The sequence below is a fragment of the Oryctolagus cuniculus genome, chromosome 2, assembly GCF_964237555.1.
Source record: "Oryctolagus cuniculus chromosome 2, mOryCun1.1, whole genome shotgun sequence".
Classification (NCBI taxonomy): Eukaryota; Metazoa; Chordata; class Mammalia; order Lagomorpha; family Leporidae; genus Oryctolagus; species Oryctolagus cuniculus.
The window spans coordinates 64,431,073-64,448,482 of NC_091433.1; the positions used below are offsets into that span (position 1 = coordinate 64,431,073).

General features: G+C 39.1%; 1 protein-coding gene and 1 pseudogene across 13 annotated transcripts in view; both read left to right on the plus strand.

The window, feature by feature from the left end:
* Nucleotides 1–17,410, plus strand: part of TENM3 (teneurin transmembrane protein 3) — a 650,972-nt gene that overhangs the window by 418,911 nt on the left and 214,651 nt on the right. The gene's annotated exons all lie outside the window — the stretch shown is intronic.
* Nucleotides 4,306–4,476, plus strand: LOC138848845 (U2 spliceosomal RNA; annotated as a pseudogene).

Consider the following 17,410-nt stretch of genomic DNA (forward strand, 5'->3'; position numbering starts at 1 on the left):
GGAAAGATCCTCAAATGCACTCACTTGCATGGCTCAGGAATATTTAATTTTCTGGAGGATCCCTGGCAAATGATTTTCTGCCCCCCCCCTTTTTTTTTTTGAACCACTGGGTGAGGGTCAGCTCCTCCTGAGGTAGCTTGTTCTGTTTTCCAGCCAGCTTGAAGTGTTGCCTCACTGAATGCCTCCCTTCCTCATCTTTCTTTTAAGTGACAACCTTTCAGCAATCCTAAGAATCCATTCTCTTCAGCTAGCTGCCAAGCCGCACATCCCCAGGTCCGTCCTTGTCTCACTGGTTCCAGGATCCCCGAGACGACCACCCTTAGGGACACGTGGTTCATAGTTAACACACGTTTGCCTCGTGAGTTAATGTTAATGACTGGGTAAAGTGCCCTAACGTTCAGCAGTGTCTTGGTTCTAGCTTTACACTCTGGAAAAGCAGGCGGCAATTCACGCCCTCCATCTGCTGGGTGATCTGTTGTAACTCGTGCGATGGTACAACATCTGCTTTTCTCTTCTTTTAGCTTCCCAGAAATGTCAAATATTTCTATGCCAGGGTAATTTTTGAATATATAAGTGTATTCCTTCTCCATGCTTTGAAAGCTGTTGTTTCTGAACAACACATTCCAGCATCATAGTATGCTGGTAGATATCTTCAGTCTGTCTCTTAACTGAAACCTTTCTCATTCAGCTGAGCTTCCACTCAGAAGGTGGGAAGTTCTGCTGTCCATTGATAGTCATACATACGGAGGCCATTCCTGAAGAGCAACAAGGCTTTATTAAGCAGTTCACTTGTATCATTAACAAGGATACTACATGATGTACCATTTATAAAGTGTGCGTTCTACTAAAACAGACTGAAGTTTAAGAGATACTTTGGTGAAATCACAGTTTTTGATTGCTCTACTTTGGCTTATTTGTCCTGTCTAAATTTTTTCTCAGCCTCCAAGATAATAAAACCAAAAAAGATTTAAAAAGTAATATATCAGTTCTCTGAAGCAGGCATATTGGCTGTGAAGATTGAAGATAAAGACACAAACTGAATTATATATGAGTTTTAGTCATATTCGCACTCGATTATCACAAATAATGAATTTTCCTTAGTTGAATTTCTTGCAATTATGATTCAAAAACAACTATCTTAAGTCTTCTCTAAAGGTATAAAATGTAATATCCCAACTATATTGGTTGTTAAACAATAACATTTTAAAAGAAATATACAAGTATAAAGCCATATATATCAAGAAATACTCATAAATTATTCTGTGTTTCCAAAAGCAGCATCTTGCATTCCAATTGTCATTAATCAGTACGTCTTCAAACTTTATATATTAAATCACAGTGTCTATTTTTACAGTGCCTTTTAAAGTATCCAGATTACTCTCTATTAAGTAAAACACTGGGAAAACACATTTTCTGCATGCAGCCATAAGTGGATTAGACATGTGGATGTTCTGCTTTAAAGAAAATTCTTCGTGACATTCTTTAAGAAGGAGGGGAGAGAAAGAAGAGAGGGAACTCCACATCTGTTAAATAATCATTAGCATGTAGGATTGAATTCTGTCTTCTTTTTCAACGGAAGACCAGCTGTTGAAGTAAACTTGAAGGGCCCCTTAATTATTGCATATTTCAATAGCTTGCTGAGGATTCAGTTACCTAGTTCCACCACTCTGATCAAAGAGAACTCATTTGCTTTTGTACACCATTGTTATTGAAAGCATTCCTCATTTGATTGTTTTGCTTCTGAAATATTCTTTATAAAAGGTCAGACAGGGTGCCTTTTCTCTGATATCATCATGCCTCTGAGAATAAACTCTGCTACCAATTATGTGTTTTCTTGCATGGGTGCTAAGATACCCCTAGGCGTCTCTCCCTTGGCCTTTGTATTGCTGAGCCCGAGGTATTGCAGTGTCCCTATGATATCTGGCATCCATGAAAAGCAAATTCAGAAGAATGAACGTATTTTCTCTGTTTGTAACTTCAGTTGGTGGTGTTGCCAGAGACACATTTGCCCTGAGTTGTGAATCCTAATCAAAAGACTTTAATTTATTTTGAGGACTTCCTTGTTGACATCATGACTATTTTTGTAACCATGGAATGAAGTCTTAACGTGGTGTAATACACAGCCCAGCAAATGAACAACAGTTCAGTGCACAGAACATCGGGCCTTCCATAGGAAACACCGTAGGAATGACTGAGTGTAAAAATCACATTTTAACTACTTCCAAATAGATCACAATGCTGGGAATTCTGCTAGAGTTATGTTTATTGTTTCTTCCTTCCAGACCAGAATGTACTGTGTCAAATTCACAAACTGCGCAGCCATGGCAAAGCTCTTATATTTGGCAAAATGGGCTGCTTTGCCTTTCTACTTGGCCTAGCAATTGAATGTCAGTGCAAATTTACAAAGACATATTCTGTTTGCAATGCGCCCCCACGTCTGCACACTTGACAAGCTTCAGATCTAAAGCTGCTTTCCCAAATAGTGGCTGTCAGAATTTCTTTAAAATCTCTTCATAGCACATGCAGAATACACTATGTACCTGGCCACTGTGTTTGGGGGTTTTGTAGTATCTCACTACTTTTAAAGTTATTTGTAAAATAGTGATATATATATATATATATATACACACATGTGTATGCATATACATGTGTGTGTATTGTAATTTAAAGAAATCCAAATTCTTTTTTATTATGAGGAAGATTTTTTTTGCCCTAAGGTGATATTAAAGAAATAAAGTCTTTGATATTCTGTACCACAAAGGGGATGTGGAAAGATAAGCCAAAAAAAAATCAATTTTTATATAAAGGGGTGAAATACAATCTATTTTGTGCCCCAGAAATATGAATTTAAGTAGTGGAGCTCAACACTGAGATGCTTTTGAAAACTTGTTTTCTTTTCTGTACTGGAACACCACATGTAAGGTTTTGAGTACAGTCTTGCGGTGTTAAGAGTAGGTCCAGAAGCCAACCCCGTGCAGTGGGGCCAGCGCTCACCTGGCAGCCTTAGCCTTCACTGGCTCTCCTTTCTGCGGAAGCCTTTCTGCTTTCACCCTTGGTCGCCACTGTATCTGTTCTCAGTACAGTGGCAGAGCAAGTCCTCTAAAATCTGTTATCTTACCGCCTCAAAATTCTCCACTAGTTCCCCCGTCTCACTCAGAGTAAAAGGGAAAATCTGAATAATGGCCTTTCCAGTTCCTTGTGTTCTGACTGCTGTCATCTCCCAACCACCTCTCTTTCCTTCCACTTCCTCATCCTGGCATACGCCAGACACAGTCTGCCCCAGACCTTTGTGCCATTTGGCACCTTACCTGGAATACTTTTCAGCCAGACTTCTTCTTGAGTATTTCTTTTCTCCGTTCAGTCTTTGCTCAAAAAGTGTCACTTTGAGGTCCCAGTTTAAAATTGCAACTCATGCTCCCACTCCACACTCAGAATCCTCAAGAGACTCCCTACTCTTTTTCCCTACTACTTTGCAGCTATATTTACTGTTTGCTCTCTGTGTTCAAAAGAATGTAAAGTAGTCCTCAGAAGAAACAGACAATACTGTGTTTGGCTCATAGAGGTAACCCAGAGGCCTCGACCAGTGCCTGACACTTACCTAGGGGGTGTTCCGATATGCTTCTTGAGAGAATGAATGGAATCGAAATGGCTGGCAAAGCTGGAGATTGGGTTTTCAGGGAAGACAGAAATTCAGTGTTACTGCATTAATTAGGAGTGGACAGTAGGGCAGTGAACAGAGAATTGGACTGTAGACACTGATAGGAGTTCTGTGCCTCCTGTGCATCAGCAAATGCTACCACCTTTAACTTAAAACAGTGTTCCCAATTCACTGCTTTTCGCCACTTCTGCCACTGTCTCTCACACAAACCACCATTCTGTCTTACCTGCATGATGTAGCATGCCGTAACTAGTCATCTGATTCTGCTGTCACCCTGTGAGTTGGAAGGCAAGGATCCAAGAGCAGCAGAAGAGAAGCATTAATTAATGAGAAGGGATCTGAAAGAAGGTTTGGGAAACCCAGAGCATGAATAAAATGTACAATGAGAAAGAGCAAAGCTGCCTTTACTTTGGAGTTGCCTGGGAAGTAGCTTAAGATAATGAAGGAGGTGTGAATCATTCTCCTCCCATCACACTGACTGAAATCACAGAGACACAATTCCAAAGACCAGGGAAGAGGCAAGGCACTAGGGCTTTCACACACTGCTGATGAGGATTCGCTATGATGGAAACACGTTGGAGAACTCTCTGATAGTTGTGTATACAATTAAACATTTACCCTATGAGCCAGTAATTGTCACCCTTAGAATCGCTTCTCGGCCTTTTGGCTAAGATCAAGTGTAGTGTCACCCTTACATTTTTACCAAGAAGATCTCAAACGCATGCAAAAAACCGTGTGGAATTGTTACTCATAATCACTTAAAACTGGATACAACTGCAATTAGTCCATCAACAAAAGACTAGATTGTGGTATAGTCACATGAAATAATATGATTAAGCAATAAAAAAGAACAAAGCAGTGATACACACAACAATGTGTGAATGCATCTCACAGACATTGTGTGAAGCAAAAGAAGCCAGGCACAAAAGATTGCGTACTGTGTGATTCCAGCTACATGAGTATATAAAACCTAAGACTACACAAAAATCATCTGTGTCTATGTCTGTATGCCTATCTATATGTATGTGTGTATATGGTAAAAAGGCATCAGAGAATAGTTTCCTGGAGCAGGCGGTGGGGAGGAAATAGGCACAGGGAGCTATCTGGATGAAGGAGATGTTTTATGTCTTACTTTGGATGGTTGTTAGATAGATGTATGCAATTATCAGACTGCCCAACTCAACAGTAACAGTCTAATCTGTACTGTATGTTAATTATAATTTAATAAAAGCAAATGTTATGAAAATCTGTGAACGTATATTGTGAAATTTTAAGATAAACAGAATGGAAAATGTGATGACTCAAATGCAGTGGGTCAAATCCTCTTAGCTAAAGTAGGATGCTGAAATACTGAAATCATTTCCTGAGCTTGATACATGAGTGGATACATTGGAAGATTAGAAAATTCGGAGAGCAGCTACTTTAAGGACTGTGACAAGAAGTCAAACGAGAAAACTCAAATATTAATTAGCAGAAACTAGGACCCAGCAGAGTGTGACTGAGCCACGGAGGGGAACAGCCAGAGCTGGACCAGGCTGATGTCTGGAACCCAGAACTTAATCTGGACGTCCCAAGTTGGTGACAGGGACTCAGGTTCCCAAGTACTGGAGCCATCTGCTGCCTCACAGGGCGTGCATGAGCGGAAAGCTGGATCATAAGCCTAGTAGCCAGGCCCAGGGTGGGGCTGCAGCTGCTTGAATTGCTTCTTGTGATGCCAGCCTCCCATCTTGGAGCGCTGATTTCACGCCCTAGCTGTTATGCTTCCCATCATTCTCCCTGCTAATGTGCCTGGGAAGGCAGTGGATGATGGTCGAATATTTGAGCCCCTACCATCCATGTAGGAGACCGGGATGGAGTTCCTGACTCTTAACTTTGCCTTAGACTTAGGTGTTGGGCCGTTTGAGGAATGAACCAGCCGATGGAAGCTCTCCTGTCTCTACCTTTCAAGTAAATGAAAATAAACATTTTTTTAAAAAAAGGACAGTAAAATCCAAGAGATACTTTTAGGATAGAATTGAATTATCTTTGGGGTCAACATTGTGGTGTAGCAGGTAAACCCACCGCCTGTGGTGCGGGCATCCCATATGTGTACCTGTTAGAGTCCTGGCTGCTCCACTTATGATCCAGCTCTGTGCTATGGCCTGGGAAAGCAGTAAAGATGGCCCAAGTCCTTTGGTCCCTGCACCCATGTGGGAGATCAGGAAGAAGCTCCTGGCTCCTGGCTTCTTGTCGGCCCAGCTGCAGCCATTGCAACTATTTGGGGAGTAAACCAGCAGATAGAAGATATCTCTCTCTCTCTCTCTCTCTCTCTCTCTCTGCCTCTCTGTAACTCTGCCTTTCAAACATATAACTAAATCTTAAAAAAAAAAAAAAAAAAGAATTGAATGATCTGAGTTAGTGATTTTATTTAGTGGGGCAAGGGTTAAAGTAGATCAGGACAAATCAAAGATTGCTCTAAGTTTTCTAACTTGGATAATTTGATTAAGAAAGGATGATGTATAGCACATTAGAGAAAACACAGGAAAAGAAGCATATTTGCAAAGGATATAGGAAGAAAGAGGAATAATGCCATGAATGACTCCTAGGCACTTGTCACATTAATTCAGTTTCATCTCTGCAAACATGTAAGAAATGAAGACCTAGAGAGGATATTTAGCTGTGTCTAAGAAGAGGGCAGACAAGCAAGTGGTATTTAGGGTTCTGTGGTTGGTAATGAGTGTGCTTATCCTGAATTATATTCTAAGAATGCAATGTGCCATAAAGACAGTTTATGGTGAAAAAAAAAATCAAAAAAAGAGGCCAGTTTAGGCTGATGTACAATGATCAGAAGTGGCAGGATTCTTTTGTAGGGAGAGGAGAGAAGGATGGATCTTAATAAAAGATTGCTATGAAAACAGTTCCAAATATAAGTAGAAGTCAGAACCTAGAGACAATACTCAAGAAATAACAGTTGCTGCGTGGTCCTTGTCTATTTTTAAATCTGTTATCACAAGGAGAGGCCCTGTTAGTGTTTAAGGAGAATTCTTGTAGACTATAGTTTGTTTTCTTTGTACTTTCTTCTCTTCTAAAATGTGAACAATAGGAAAATGGTAGTTAACTGAGAATTCTAGTTAATTGAGTTAGATCTTCCTGGTAATTCATTTGAATAATAAGGTCTGTACTTCAGATACTATAAATTTCCACTGAAACGTAATTCTGTAAGAAACAATTGGCATGACCTTTTTAATGAAAAAAAAATTAGTGTTATTTATTTGAAAGACAGTCACAGTGAGAGAGAGAAAGAGAGAGATTGAGAGAGAAAAGAGCCCTTCCATCCACTGATACACTGATACACTCCCCAAATGGCCAAAGCCAGGAGCCTCAAATTCCATCCACGTCTCTAATGTTGGGGTAAAAAAGGCCCCAGTATCTGGACCATCTTCCACTGCTTTCCAAGGCACATTAGCAGGGAACTGAATCTAAAGTTGAGCAGCCATGACACCAGCCAGTGCCCAAAACGAGTGCAGACATCGCAAGTGGCAGCTTAACCTGCAATACCACAATGCCAGCCCCAACAGGAGCTTTTAAAGAATGTGTGTTTTTCTCCAATGTGTGAGGAAAAGTACATATATTTAACACACATTGCAAAATTTCAAACAAGTGGCATAATTATAAATTGCTATGGAACAAAGACCACTTTGGCACATGGCAATTACGAATGATGACCCTTTTTAAAACAGACTTTGGACTAACTGTGGAATGAGTGGAAGAGTTGCACACAACAGCATATTTTATAAACAACCACAAACCAAAGATTGGTCTTAAAATGAGAACATTGTTTTACAGACTGTGGTAAAGTCACTTGCCTACATATTGGTCTTTCCAGCCACACCTAAGTAGCTATGGATCTAGAGGAACATAGTTAAATGTTAGATAGCAGTTTAGGGGCCGACGCCGTGGCTCACTTGGTTAATCCTCCACCTGCAGCACCAGCATCCCATATGGGTGCCAGATTCTAGTCCCGGTTGCTCCTCTTCCAGTCCAGCTCTCTGCTGTGGCCCGGGAGGGCAGTGGAGGATGGCCCAAGTGCTTGGGCCCTGCACCTGCATGGGAGACCAGGAAGAAGCACCTGGCTCCTGGCTTTGGATTGGCGCAGCGCCGGCTGTAGCAGCCATTTAGGGAGTGAACCAACGGAAGGAAGACCTTTCTCTCTGTCTCTATCTCTCTCACTGTCTGTAATTCTACCTGTCAAATAATAATTAAAAAAGATAGCAGTTTAATACTTCAGTGTACTGAGTCACTTGTTAGAGTACCATCATGGTTATCTCTGGCATTTAATTAGTAGTACCTTCAGAAATGAAATAAATGCCTCTGGCACAGTTTTGAGTCCCAGCTGCTCCATTTCTGATCCAACCTCCTGCTAATGGCCTGGGTAAAGCAGCAGCAGATGGCAAGTGTGTGGGCCCCTGCTACCCAGATGGAGGACCTAGAAGAATCTGCTGGCCCACCTAGCCCAGCTCGGGCAGCCTTCTGGAGAGTGAACCAGCAGACAGAAGATGTCTTTGTCTCTCTCTCTTCCCCCAGCTCAAAATTCTGCCTTTTAGATAAAATTTAAAAAAAAATTAAATGCCCTTTGAATAAATTTGGCAAAAGAGCTGACCTTAATGACAAGAATTAGTATTGAGAAACCTGCTCATTTGCAGATGGCTTTACCTATTTTCAGGGACCTGTTGCTCTTCCTAAATGATGTCAAATACACACCATCAATCAGTTTTAGAGTGAAGCATAAAAAAGCAGGCATTTGAATTACTTTTTTTTTATAAAGATTTATTTATTTTGAGAGTCAGAGTTACAGAGGGAAGGAGGGAGCAATAGGGAGACAGAGAGAAGAGAGAGAAACTCTATCCACTGGTTCACTCCCCTGATGACTGCAACTGCTAATACTTGGCCCAGCCGAAGCTAGGAACTTGAATCAGTTCTCCCAAGTGGAGCAGCCAGGACTTGAACCAGTGCCTGTAGGGGATGCTGGCATTGTAGATGGCAGTTTAATGAGCTATGCCACAACACTGGTCCCGACAAACTTTTTTATTGGCTTTAACCAGCTAATAGAAGTAAATGCCCCTGGATTTGATAAAGTGATTTGAATTCACATACCAACTCAATCGCTGTTGTTCACTGTCTAACTCGGTACTTGTGAGCATCTTGTTGGGGGTCAAGAGTACGATAAAGATTACTGGTACCTGTTAAGGACACAGACCAGTGCTGTGGGCAGAGAAGTAATACAAGTTTTGGGTCCTCCATCCCTATTCTAGGGCATGACTGTGCTGATTCTGCAGAGGTCAAGACACCAGCTTTTTAGAAAACTCTCATTTGTTAGTCATCTCCTATCTGTTACAAATTGTGCCAGATATTATTTCAATGAATTTCATTCTTCTTTAACCTCTAGGGGTAGCAACTGTTAACCCACATTTTCTTTATTAGAAAAATAAAACTCAGAGATTCAAAACCAAGTCTGCCAGACTCCAAAGACTGCTTAGTTTTTGTGTCTCAGTATTATCGGGTTTTAGGTATGATTCATCTGAATAATGATACTTTTTGGAATAGAGTATCAAACGGATTTAAAATATTAATTCTGTAAAAAGTGTTTTGACAAGTTTTCAAGTATATGCCTTTGAACAAACATTAAAGAGAGCTTTTGACATAAGAATCAGATCTCAGTCACATTTTTAGGAGAGCATCTCCCTTTATTAGAGTGGTGAAATTCTGTGTAAGTGGTTCCATCAGAAACAACTGTTTATGAAAAGAAGAATGAATGTAATAGAAGAGACATGTTCACAATCAAGTGTACTTGGTTTTTACTTAGTTTCAGTATTGAATGAATGCCCCAAAGAGTTAAGACTTCAGAGCACTTCTGCATATTTTCTCAAGGACTTGAAGCTGGATTTCAAGGAAACAGATTTAGGAAACACAGTACTGAAGCTTTATATCAGAATTAGATTTTTGTGTGATTTAGTATTTAAAAGAGAGTTTATTTATAGCTTGTTTCCAGTTATTCCCAAATGTTATGTTTTATTTATTAATAAGGAAAATATTGAGATTTCATACCTCATTGAAATTATTTGTAGTTAAGCAGAAATACTTTTCACATATGTAATTATTTATTACTAGTTATTTTTTGGAGCAGAAAACATTCTATCTTTCAGGAATAAAAATAGATTATAATAAAATGTGAAAATTACAATGAATTCTTTCAGGCATTCAGCTCCAAGTGTTTTCTGTTTCATTTCAAACACTGAGAAGTATTTTAATTCTAAAGAGACTTAGTTCTTGAACATTTCTTTCATCTCCATTCATGGCTCAAAATGTTTTCTCATAATTTATCTGAAATGCCATAATTTTTTATCATAATAGACTTGGCAATTTAGTTTGGTTGAAGCTATTAATTTATAGGCTTTCATATGTCTTTTTTCAGTCCTTTAAAATGACTAGTCATGTCAAATTGATTCTCCTAACTCATGGATTTCTACTTTTATCAGAATTGCAATTTACCATGGCTTTATTATTTATTATTTATTTATTCATTAATTTATTCTCTATTCCAGAATGGATACTCCTAAGAAGGGTTTACTTATGGATTGTTGTCATTTGGTATGCATTACTTCATGCATTTATTTATTTCCATCTCTACCAAATCGTATTTATGAAACTTTATTAGTTCCTTGCTTTGGAAATGAAGGAAGCATCTTTTAAGCAAATGAATTCTCCTGAGCCACTATTTAAAGAATTAAGTAAAATGCAAAAGCATTTCATTGAGCCATTTGTAGATGCTAGCTACTGTATATTTTAATTCAGTTTTAAATATATTATTTTTGCCTTTCTGATAGTAATTTCGACCGGTTATATATAAGGCTTTAATTTTAAATGACATATCACCTTTTAATACACCTAAAATTGATTACATTTTCATTCTTTTTTCTCTTCCTGTGATGCCACTTCCTTGCAAACCTTTCCACCCCACAAAATTTGGGAGTAAGATGGTAGTTTTCTCAAAATTTGTTTGAAAAAGAAAAATCTTTACAATGTAATTACAGATGGTTTATTCTTCTCAAAAAACTACATTTTATTCTTCTGACAGACACAGAACCATGTGTTTCCTTTTATATAAATGACTTTTAGAGATAAGCTTTAAATCTGGCTATCTCTACCCAAGTTTTCTCCTAACTTTTCTTAAACTTGAAGCTAGTATGAAATTTGTAATTTTTAGTTCTATAACCAGTTGTGCTCCATATCTTTGCTTTTGTTTAGCCTTCTAAACAAAAGATCAAAAAAGACCTTATTATGGAAGAAATAATTAACAATTTTTTTAAAAACAACTAATCATCAAAGATATGGATTAAATTGTATAGAACAGATGGACACACATACTCATGAATACAAGTAAAAGTGGGCAAATCTGAATAAGATCTGTGGATTGGATTAAGTGCATTTTCCTGGTATTTTGTAATATATTACCTTAGGGGAAAATCAGATAAAAGGTACACAGATCTCTGTATTTATTCATTCAAAGTGCATCTGAGTCTACAAATGTCTCAGTGAAATTTGTATTGAAAGAAAATTATAGTTGGGAAACTTTTCTCTGAAGGGCCAAATAGTAAATATTTTAGGCTTTTCAGAGGTCATGAGATGAGGAGTACTCCATTCATTTGTTGTAGCACCAAAGCAGTGAATATAAATGAATGGACAAGTCTGTGTTTCCATGAAACAATTTATAAAAACAAATAGCAGCCCGGCGCCGTGGGTCACTTGGCTAATCCTCCGCCTGTGGCGCCGGTACTCCGGGTTCTAGTCCTGGTTGGGGTGCCAGTTCTGTCCCGGTTGCTCCTCTTCCAGTCCAGCTCTCTGCTGTGGCCCAGGAAGTCAGTGGAGGATGGTCCAGGTGCTTGGGCCCTGCACCCGCATGGGAGACCAGGAGGAAGCACTTGGCTCCTGGCTTCAGATCAGCCCAGCATAGCAGCCATTTGGGGGGGGTGAACCAAAGGAAGGAAGACCTTTCTCTCTCTCTCTCTCTCTCTCTCTCTCTCTCTCTCTCTAACTCTGCTTGTTAAAAAACAAAAACAAAAAACAAACTGCGATAGACTGTGTATCTCTTGTTTAAAAGGAGAGCCAGGCTTTTAATATTCTATCTGCTACTCTTCATGGAAAAAAGTGTTAGCAAAAGCTGATTTTCTATTAATAATGGTGTGATTAACAAGCATATCTTCTATACTCTTGATTTTCTTAACTCGCATGAGTTTTTGTACATAAATAATAACACTTTTGCTTATTTTAAATATTCCAGAAAGCACTGCTTTGGTATCATGCTTCTCTGTTTTATCAAATCAAAATATATTAAAGTTTCCTTGATTCTTTTGAGAAGGAGTCCTATATTAAATGAAGAAACAATGTGGTATTTCTGTCCCTAAGATTCTCATCCTTAAACACAAATAGTAATCACTTAAAGAGTAAGGCTCTAAATTGAAATAGCTATTTTCTGTGCCTTTCCTCTTATTTTGTCGTTTCATTCTGTCCTAGAGTTGAACATACTGTGAAACAGTTTAGGCTGTGTTCAATTACTCTCATTTTCAGAGTGTAATCAAGCACTACCTAAGGCAGAATTCAGCTTTAAATACGAGTGCTTGCTCTGGCTTATGTTTAGACAATGTTAAGAAAATCCACCCCACAATATTTTCATATTTATTCAATAGATTTTTCTTGTTAATTTTTGTTTTCTCTTTATTCTGCCACATCATGAGCATAATTTTTGGAAATCAGGTTCAGTTCCCAATCAATAACAAATTTTTTTTTTCCCTAAGAATGCTTTTTTTTCCTTCTGCTGCTTCATCTGTTTTTAATGTGAGTGGCTTATGTGGAAAAACATCTTGAATGTGGGCTGAGAAAGAAAAGAATTTGCCTTGGAGAGACACATGTGTTAAGTCTTCACTGAGTGTTGTGGAGTGTTACAGACAAAAATGGACTCTGTTATTTAAAAGAGGAGACAGTGCAAACACCAGAATACACTGGTGAGAAAAAAAGAATTTCCAGTAACTACAGTGTAGCAAAATAGAAACCAATTTTGAGTGGATTTCCAGAATGATTAGAGTGGATAGAGCTAAACAGTGTTAATATGATGAGGTCTTGTGGCTTTAAGCAGTCTTTAAAAGAAGAAACATTTTTTGAAAATTTTATACTTTCATTTTTGGTCCTCTTTTTTTTTTTTTCCCCATACTACCTGTCATTTAATTTGTCACTAAAACTAGTTCACTTTTTTTGTGTCTTAATTCTCTCTTGAATCTGACCCTACATCTTCATCCCCATTTCCAGGGCTTTTGTTTATATATTCTTTACAGTATCGTAAATATCTCCTAACATCACCTACCATCCACTGACACTCAGCACAGTCATGCACACATGCCTGCCCATCCTCCAAACTGCCGCTAGGATAATCTTCCTAAAACCAATCTCCGACCTTGTTCATTTCCTGTGGACCATTCAGCAGCTGACGTTGCTCACAGGATGGTACATGAATGCAGTAGCAGAACAAGGCAAGATGCAGCCAAGTCTTCACTCTGCGGATCTTTCCACCTTCTCTCCTGCTTCATCTGCCTTTCTCCCACCCTGTCCTGACACCCTCTCACACCTTTGATGCACCGGTCAGTCCCAGAAATTGCTTCCTTGTGATTACTTTCTCTGTCATGCTGTTACCTCTTTCCTACTTGTCCCAAAGGCTTCTCTGCCTGTGGTAGGCTTCCTTCATTATCTTTTTGGAAATGTCTTCTGAGAGCCTCTGAGAACTCAGCGTATTTCACCTCTTAGATGATCTGCCAGATAATACTTCATATCTTTCTATGTTCGTATGCTCAAACCTGGGAAGGCAGTATAGCGGGGAAAAGCCTTCAAATCAGACACAGTGAAAGCTCTACAGGAAAGGAACGTATCCGTTTCACTCATACTTGAATCAGTGTTCCCTGGAAAGTACCTGAAACAACTGTAGGTATCCAGTGTATATGTGTTGTATAAGGTAATGAGTGCATTAATACTGAGTAACTGAAGAAGATAAGTTTATGTCAGTCCTTGGAATTGGATTGATTTATTAGTCCAGGATGCATTTCAAACCATATTAAAGACTTAAATTAACCAAAAAAAAAAAAAAAGACTTAAATTATGACTCCCCTTATGCAATATGGAAGGGATGAATATCTAAAGGGAATTTCTTTTGTTAAAAAACTTTTTAAAAAAGATGTATTTATTTGAAAGACAGAGTTACAGAGAGAGAGCAAAGGAGAGAAAGACAGAGAGATCTTCCATTTGCTGGTCCACTCCCCAAATGGACACAGCAACTGAGCCGGAACCAAAACCAGGATCTAGGAATTCCATCCAGGCTCCCACATGCCTGGCAGGGGCCCATCCACTCAGGCCATCTTCTGCTGCTTTGCCAGGCACATTAGCATGGAGCTGGATCAGAAATGGAGAGGTTGGGACCTGAACCCGCACTCATATAGGATGCTGACTTTGCAGTTGCCAGCTTAAACAACTACCCCACAGTGCCAGTCCCTAGAAGGAATTTCTAACCATCCAGTGGTTAAATAGAAAGTTATAATGATGATTTCAGAAATAGTAATGGAATCATTGACAAATCAAGTGGATCCACAGTGTTACTGTAGAAAATTCAGTGAATCTGGAAGAAAACCCCAAAATTGGAATATATTTTATTAACGTTAATATATGTTCTCATGCATATAAGTAATAATGTTTCTATTATCCAATTTCATCTGTCTTTTCAATTCCTCAAATACTCAGAAACCTATGAGAAAGATAACAAATATCCTAACATGAAAATATTTATAAGCCATTATCAACACATCTAAATCCTAGTTTATTATCTTTTCTTTTTAAAAAGGTACCCACTCATGGGGCCAACATTGTAGCATAGCGGTTAAAGCCACTACCTGCAGTGCTAGTGTCCCAAATCGGCTCCAGTTCAGGTCCTGGCTGTTCCACTTGCGATCCAGCTCCCTGTTTATGACCTGCAAAAGCAGTGGAAGATGGCCCAAGTGTTTGGGGAGATCTGGATGAAACCTCCTTGCTTCAGACTGGCCAACCCTGGCCGTTGCTGGTGTTTCGCAAGCTCTCTCTCCCTCCTCTCTTCCTCTGTGTATCTCTCCCTCCTTTGTAACTCTTTCAAATGAATAAATAAATAAGTGCTGATTTCTGTTTTCATATCTTTAAAGGCTTGAATGTCATCTTCCCAGAAATGCCAGTTCTAATGACCCAACTTAACCTTTGCAGCCCTTCCTGAACAGTTCTAATCACCCTGGCTTGTTTGCTTTGTGTTGTGTCTGTATCACCCTCTGTGCCATTTGCTTCTTTGTTCTGTTTACTGTGTACTGCCAACGCCTCCTCCATGCTACATTGTAGGCACTACAGATTTTTAATGTGTCTGTGTTTGTTTTTAACTAATGCAGCCCTCATGCTGTGGTAGGTGCTCAGTATGTATTTGTGGAGGGAGAAAATGAACCCTTAACAAATGAGTCTACTTAGAAACAGAGTTGCCAGATTGCTGCCACCTAGTCCTGGAAGAGCACCCTGGTTTATCTTCCTCTGACTTCTTTGCTCAGAATAAATCCCTTCCAAGGAACCTCTAAGTGGCCTACCAACATGGTACACATTCATCCAGCTGGGGATTGAGGTCACAAGGCATCAGCTGGCTTCCCTGTAAGATGCCTCCCAGCCCAACTCCTTTATGATCACCACTTGGATTTTGCTTATTCTGCTTCTCCCTTCCAAGTTCAGCCGAACACTTCTCCTGCATTTTAGCCTCTCAAACTAAGCCCAGCACAGAACAAAGATTTCCTCATTTCTCTTCCTTAGAGAGAATGTGAAGGTTATTTTGTGAGTGCCTGCGATGGGCTGTGGCTTCTACAGGTGTGTCCAGGTCCAGGGGATAAGCTTCTTTAGGCCAATAAACCTGCAGCCTTTGTATCTCCATAGCACTTAAACATTATTGGGTGAATAAAATCGGGACTGTGGTTTGGCAGCAGTAAATCATTGTTGGTTTGAGAAAGAGAATAAAGCTATGAAAAGGAGATTTCGCCTGAGTGCAGGGCAGGTAGGAGTGAAGATGGTTGATAGGCAGAGATGGCAGCAAATAGTTTTTACAGGGTTCATGCTCAGTCGACAGTGATTTTTATTTAATCCGTGAGAAGTAGGGAGGGAGGGTTGGTGTGGATCCCGATAGGCTAATGCAGTGAAAATACAGAGGAAGGAACATAAAAACGAAGGATGTTTTGAGTAAACTAATACCAAACTTGTAGAAGAATGAATAAAAAGGATCAAAGGAACTAAGAGTCAAAACCATCACCAGACTTTGAGTAGAAAACGATGATTTCAGTGAAAAATGATATAGTTGAGAAAGAAGAGACGGGTTGGGCTGAGTACATAAAAGGAAGATGATAAATTTAGTTGTGCCCATATTGACAATGTACATAGAGAAGATGAGAAATATGTTTTCCTTTAAGATTTTTGGAGTAAGAAAAATGACATTACATTTGCAAGGAGAATTTTTTTTTTTAATTTTGTTCACAGAATGGAAAGCTTGTCTTTGTTTCCTCTGTGTGGATGTACTATCTAGATTAATTTTCAGGAATCATGTTTTACACCAAACTTTAAAAATCGCCTAAGTTTATTTTACAGCACAGTTGTCAGGGTACTTTGTTATGAGGAAAGGGAAGTTAATTGAAACATTCATACTATTATGGTTTTGTTACAATTCTCATTTCAGATTAATGGATGGATGCCTGCTCCTGTAGGGAGGAACACACTGGGAACTCACTTCCCTCTGAGAAGCCAAAGAGGCAGAGGAGGAAATCTGCCTTCTTTGGCGAAAACGGCATGATGCTGTTTTGTTGCTGCTGCTGCTTCTCTTTGCTAAATAGGATAGGCCCGTGCTGGAGGACCATTAGAGGACAGAAATCGAATCTCAATCAGTCTTTTTTTATGTTTTAAAAAAGAGGTTCAAATCACTTTATAGCCTAGGGAGTTTAATTAAAGTAAGTGGAGCCAGAAGAACTCTTTTGAGAGCTGTCATTTCTCTTAGTGTGACACTATTAATAATGTAGTATAATGCTATTTTGGAAGTTTGGTTTTTTTCCCTTGTCTTTTGTCTCGTTCTAACTCTTTTCTATATTCTAAATGAAAGGGGAAATAAAGTACGTAAAGACAGGTACCACACAAAATCAACTGCATTCTACATTATTTCTGACCTCAGCAGTAATTCTTTGAAGAAATACCCATCCAAGTTCTAGTTTTTTTCTTCCTCTCCTTTTGTTGTGAGTCTTTTACCAACAACATTTGCAGGGTTCTTCACAAAGAATTTTTTTTTTTTTAATTAGGGTAAAAACTAGATCATGATGTGAGAATTTTCATCGTGAGTGTAACTTCCCTTTTTGACAGCTCGATTAGATATGCCTTTTATAAATCTTCATATGTCTGACTTGCCTTGAAATCAGAAAGTGTTTTCCATGTGCTGGTCTTTCTGAGCAACAACCATGAGTGAAGGCCTGGCCGACAGCAGAGCCCTCAGACAGACTTGACTGTTATAACTCAGGGCAGGGAAGAGCACTTACTGCTAAACGTGGTGCTTCCCCTTGGATTGCTTATTATGTATGGCCCTTGTTTGAATTTAACGACTGTTTCTGAGGCCACTTTTCATCTTTATGTGTTCTTAATGTGTATAAT